Below are 6,160 nucleotides of genomic sequence, written 5' to 3'. Positions count from 1 at the left end.
ACTAAAAACATAAATGATTGGAAAGAGATACCATATTCATGCATGGGAAGAAACAATATTGCAATATTGTTCTAAAAAGTCAGTGCAATCTCAAAATCCCAGCAGAAATTATAAATATCAACAAACAAAGGATCTAGATCAGCCAAGACTAAAGTTTGGCAAGGTTTTTCTGTAAATGGCCAAACAGTAAATATTTTACACTTACAGACCATTATTAGTCTTTGTCACAACTACTCAGTTTTGCCTTTGTGACACAAAAACAGCCAGATACAATATGGAGACAAATGGACATGGTTGGGCTCCAATAAAACTTTATTTACAGAAACAGGCAGTGGTCAAATTTGCCTTTCAGACCAGTTTGCCAATCTTTGGTGCTGGTGAGAGTTGTATGGGTTGGAGAGAGTCCCACACTCCAGCCCCTGGTGATCAGGATATGCTTTCTGCTTGCTCTGGATTAAGGTGCCTATGATGGAGGTGGGCAAGGAGGAGAAAGTTTGTTCAGGGTGAGCCCAGGCCACCCCAGAAATATGATGGTAAGGAGCAGGCACCAGGGAACAGACTGAGATTGGGTTTCAAACCAAGATACTGGGTTCTAGTTAAGAGAAAGAGCTCTGAGAGCTTAACAGTGAAAAGGCATAATCTGCATTAACACCCCAATCTGAAGGCATGACAACTAAAGGGACACACAGGGATGCGTGGCACACAGACATGTGCACACAGAGAAAGAAAATCTATAGTTCTTTAGAAGTAGGAAGACATTCTTCCTCACCAAAATGGGTATATCCTGCTCACTTATCAAGTTCAAAAATCTCTAAGCATTAAAGAGACTGTGCTACTGGGGCCCCATCACAGTCCTGGGTGCTGTAGCAGTATGTTCTGCAATGGCCGTGACTGACACTGCATTGTGGTATTGAAACTGGCAGAGGTGTGAACTTCATCATGTTGATGGATTAGACCTTCCTAATTCTTTATAATTACCTCCGTGCTATGTTTGTTGGTCCTAGTTTTGTTCCTCTGGGGTGGATACTGGAAAATTCTCAGGACACCATGTGTCTCCAATATTGCAGAGTCTGTCAGGCACACAAGGCACCACACTCACATCCTTGCAGAAAGTGTAGCAGATGAAGAGGGACCATCCCTGACCTTGGATCAACAACTGTCTCATTCCAAAGTCATGCTTTGTTCACACTGCTTCTCCTTTGAGCACCCCTGGGTTGTAACCATGCCACTTCAGGTTTTGTTATGACTATGTACAAGCAACTTTATAATCAGTTCTCCTTTGGGTGGAACACAGTAAGGACTGACGAGAGTGCAGTCCAGAGAGATCCTCTTCCAGTTGTTCCCTTTGGATTAGCTGACTTTGCTGCCACCTTGTTTGCCTTGGGATTAACTGTTGAGTTTTTTGTTTGTTTGGGGTTTTTTTTGTTTGTTTGTTTGTGTTTTTTTTGTTTTTTGTTTTTAAGGAAAATGATTCTCAGAAACAGAACTTTTAAAGCATGGATTGAAGAGAAGGCTAAAGATCGAATTCAATATTACCAACTAGATGAAGTCTTTGTTTTTCCTTATGACATGGAAAGTCGATGGAAGAACTTTAAAGGGGTATATACGCAAAATCATCTCCTGAAGGAGATGAATTGGAGCAGCCAATAAGAGAAAGCTGTCTCCAGTTCAGCTTAACAATAGACAGTTGAAACAAAAAGCAGATAAGTGCTCATTATAAATTCGTAGAACAAGATCAAAACCTTTTTCACAAGCCCTTGCACTGAAGAACCTTAAATACAGTGATACTGGTTGTATAGTTGTATAGAGAGAAAAAAAGATTTTTGTTGTTGTTGTTGGGTTTTTGTTTGTTTGTTTGTTTGTTTGTTTGTTTTTGTTGTTGTTGGTTTTTGGTACCAGGGATTGAACTCAGGGGTGCTTAACCACGAAGTCACATCCTCAGTCATTATTATCTGTATTTGGAGACAGGGTCTCACTAAGTTGCTTAGGGCCTTGCTGAGTCACTGAGTCAGCCCCCTGAGCCACTGAGATTACAGGTGTGCCCAGTTAGAGAGGAAATTCTTGATGATTTCTTTGGAGAAGGTATTTAAGAATAAGAGGATGCTTCCCTAGAAATTGCAGGGAAATGTCCCTGTGATGCTAAAACAGATCCAGCCCCAGAAGAAAAATACAACCATCATTAAAATGAAATTACTCTTTAAGTCTGCCTCATTACTTGAAAATTGTACATATCACTAACAAATTATGCAAGAAGCCCACACTGGTTAAGGTGTCCTTTCCCTCAAAGGTGCCCTAGTGCCATGATTTAAATATCTTCATTGCCATCTTGATATGGAGAAGCCATCCTGCATATGTCTTTGAATTCCTGCCCTTTTACCACCTCTTCTTCCCCCTAAAAGGAAAAACATTTCACACAAGTAAGTTGATTGCACTTTCTCTGGGGTTTTTGTTTTGTTTTTATGTGCTGCGCCCTCTGGACCTCACATGCAGATATGAAGTATGGTTCCCACTTTGCCAGGAGCATCTGCAGGTGATAGTTCCCCTTCATTTGCTATTTCTTTTATAATATTCTAGATACTATAGAACTTAATTTGTCAAACTCAATAAAAGTTCAAATTTTGTTATTTGTCTTTTAGTAATGCAGATTTTGTCAAATCCAATAAAGATCAATGGGTGTTATGTATAAAAAGTAAGATAATAGAGCTACATGTGGCATCAGATTAACATGGGCTTCGGCTACGGTCAGACTTACATGATGTCATCTCTGTCCATGTCAATTCTAGAGTGTTAAGGACATAACAATAAAAAAAAGTAAAATTTCCCTTCATCTTAGGTGGTTCATATCAACACAGAGAAAGTTCTAATGGGAAGCTCTGTCCATGGTTCTGTCCGAGTCAATACTTTTAGTAAAGACTCAAGTGAATACACAACACCTATTTATATTGATTCAATCCTGAAAGGAATGTTCAACTATATTAGAACAAAAAAAAAAAAAAATGAGGTTTGTAGAGGTTTTGCTAAGTGTGAAAGTATCAGGAAAAATCAACCAAAAACAAATTGACCGTTGAGAGATAGTATAATAGGTGTATAAATGGTAACATTCAATTTAGATTCAGAGTCACATACCAAGATATTTATCATGAATTTATTTTAAAGAGATGGTGAAAATAGCCAGGCACAGTGGTGCATGCCTATAATCCCAGTAGCTCAGGAGGCCGAGACAGGAGGATCACAAGTTCAAATCCAGCCTCAGTAAAAATGAGGTGCTAAGCAAATCAGTGAGATCCTGTCTCTAAATAAAATACAAAACAAGTCTGGGGATGTGGCTCAGTGTCCAAGTGCCTCTGGGTTCAATCCCTGGTACCAAAAAAAAAAAAAAAAAAAAAAAAAGAAAAGAAACTACTAGCTATGTTGATTTCTTTTTACCCTTTTTCTCATCTTTCAAAAATCTTTCCATTTTATAATCATGGGGAAACTAGGAATCAACATGTTTAAGTCATATAAAGTATTTTTGCTTATCCTAAGCCCAGTATGAATCAACAGTGGACTAGACACAGCTGCCAAGAAAATGAACACAACCTGGCTACGTGCACAGAAGCAAAGTGTTCTGCAATGAAGAGTTGACAACTCTGGGCTCAGACTCATGTGGAACCTAGTGTCCAATACAGGAAACCACATTTTTAACAACATTGGGATGCTGGGGTGTGTCCAAAAAAGGATGACCCAAGGTCATGAGGAAGATGAATACCACATCGTAATTCATGCATTGACTAATCCACCAATTCAACCTCCTAAGCACCTAATAGGTATTGTGGAGGAAGTGAAAGAATTATATCAGAGAATGGCTGTCGCAGGAAGAATCCTTCTGGGACTTGTGATGGTTTTCCACAATATTAAATATCTATTGTGTGGTGGTGGGAATGAAATTACCCTGTGTCATTCCACAGGCAGATCACTTGGGGACTGAAGGTCCAAGAAGTTCAGAGAAATAGCTTTTATCCCAAGAGAAGACAGTTTGGGGAGTTTCATTTGGTTGGGTGTGTGGTGTGGGATGAACTCCACATGCTTTGTAAGCACCACTGAACTTCACCTCCAGCATCTTTTATTTTCTATCAGGCAGCACCATCCAGAGTGAGCAATTCATGCCTGGATGGTCTTGAGCGAAGGCTTCTTGTGGCTGGGAGGTGACTCTCCCAAGGTTACTCCATGACACCACTGGCTCCTGGATTGGTTTCTCCTCCTGTGTGGTGTTACCACCACAGTGCAGGAGGTCTCTTCCCTAAGGTTCAGTAGAAAGGTGAGTCTCATATGACACTTTTACATTTTCTCACACATTTGTCTCTTCAGATTACCAAGCAGAAAAGGGGTTTGACCTAGAAAAATTGCATGGCCAAGAAAATTTGCTGGCCAGAATCTCCCAGGCAGATCTCAAATAGCTTCAAGTGGGCAAGGGGCAAAACAGTTTGGGGGAACCACAGCCTAATCCTTCCTTCACCTCCCTGATCGTCTATCATGGTTGTCATTGTCGTCATTGTCATCATCAATCACTTTCATGTAGTAAGTACTCAATAGGTGCCAGATGGATAACAACACCCTGTGAGGTAGATTTTCTTATCAACATTTTCATTGGTGAGAAAATGTGGATTAAATGTATTGCTCAAGGGAACAAATGTCAGAGGCAGGATTGGAACTGGGGACTTTGGGATCTTAAAAATGGAGGAGCTAATAGAAGCTTCTAGGAATCTAGAGATGATGAATTCCATCATCATTTCTTTCCTACCTAAAAATTAGGGGAAATACAATTTATACTGCTAAATTTATCCCCAAAGCCTAATGATCATGACAGTGTTCCATGTCTGTTTGCTTTTCCCCATTTTCCGACATGGAGAGGACTTGAGAACACCCTGGAGTGAGGAGACCTGAGCTTTAGCCCTTACCTGCTTCTAAATAGTTTGTGCCTGAATCAAGTCAGTTAACCACCTTCCTTCTCAGTTTCATTATCTTTGAAGATAACTATAAAATACTTAAATATCCCTTCTACATGTCTAAGTTTCAAGAAAATGCAATTTAAAAAAAATATGGTAGCACAGCATGATGAACCATAACAACACAATGCTAAGTAAAATAAGGCAACACGAAGGGGCAAAATATTGTATGCCTCCACTTATTTGAGGTACCTAGAATAGTCAAACTCACAGATAAACTGGATCAACTGAGAAACAGGAAATAACTGAAGTCAGAAATTAAAGGAACATTATTAGTGGTTTATGGAATTAAAAAGTATTATTAAAAAGTACTGAACTAGGAGTGAAGTTCAGTGGTAAAGCATTTTCCCAGCATGCATGAGGCCCTGGGTTCAATTCCTGGTACAATCAATCAATTGATCAATAGGTACAATGATATACCAGCAAATTGTATAACCTCAAAATAGACATAGTCCCAGAAACACACACCCTACCAAGACTAAATCACAAAGATCTAGAAAACTGGAACAGACCTACAGTCATTATAAGAAGATTGAATCAATAATAATAATAATAATCCTAAAAAAGAAAAACAGGACCAGCTGGTTTCACTGGTAACTTCTATTGAAGATTTAAAGGGTGAACACCAATCCTTCCCTAAAAAAAAAAATCAAAAAGAGGGGAACATTTCCTAATGCCAAAACTAGACAAAGGCCCTATAAGAAAACTACATATTAATATTCCTGATGAATATTAATGCAAAAGTCCTCTTTTGGAAGACTTGAAAATACTTGCAAATTGAATTCAACAACAGATTAAAAGAAATACACTGGAGATACTGGCTAGAGTAATTAGGCAAGAAAAGGAAATAAAAAGCATTCAAATTTGAAAGGAAGAAGTAAAATTATTTCTGTTCATAGTTGACATGATCATATACATAGTAAACCCTGAAGATCCCACACACAAAAAGTTAGAATTAATAAATGAATTCACTTAAGTTCTAGGATACACAACAACACACAAAATCAGTTGCATTTCCACTTACTAATAAGGAACAGTTGGGAAAAGAAATTAAGAAAACTATTTCATTTACAATAGCACCAAAAAAAAAAAAAAAAAAAACTTAGAAGTTAATTTAACTGAGAAGATCATTTGTACACTGAAAACTACCAAAATACTACTGAAAAAAATTATAT

General features: G+C 38.4%; 1 pseudogene across 1 annotated transcript; it reads left to right on the top strand.

Annotated features, from left to right (window-relative positions):
* Positions 1 to 366: 366 nt before the first annotated feature.
* On the top strand, positions 367 to 1,720 carry LOC306658007 (palmitoyltransferase ZDHHC6-like; annotated as a pseudogene). The gene has a single exon. The product of its transcript is annotated as a palmitoyltransferase ZDHHC6-like (transcript).
* The last annotated feature ends 4,440 nt before the right edge of the window (positions 1,721 to 6,160 follow it).

This window comes from Sciurus vulgaris, assembly GCF_902686455.1.
Source record: "Sciurus vulgaris genome assembly, chromosome: 3".
NCBI classification, from domain to species: domain Eukaryota; kingdom Metazoa; phylum Chordata; class Mammalia; order Rodentia; family Sciuridae; genus Sciurus; species Sciurus vulgaris.
Note: the sequence above shows the minus strand (reverse complement) of the source record. Positions and strands in the feature narration are given on the sequence as shown.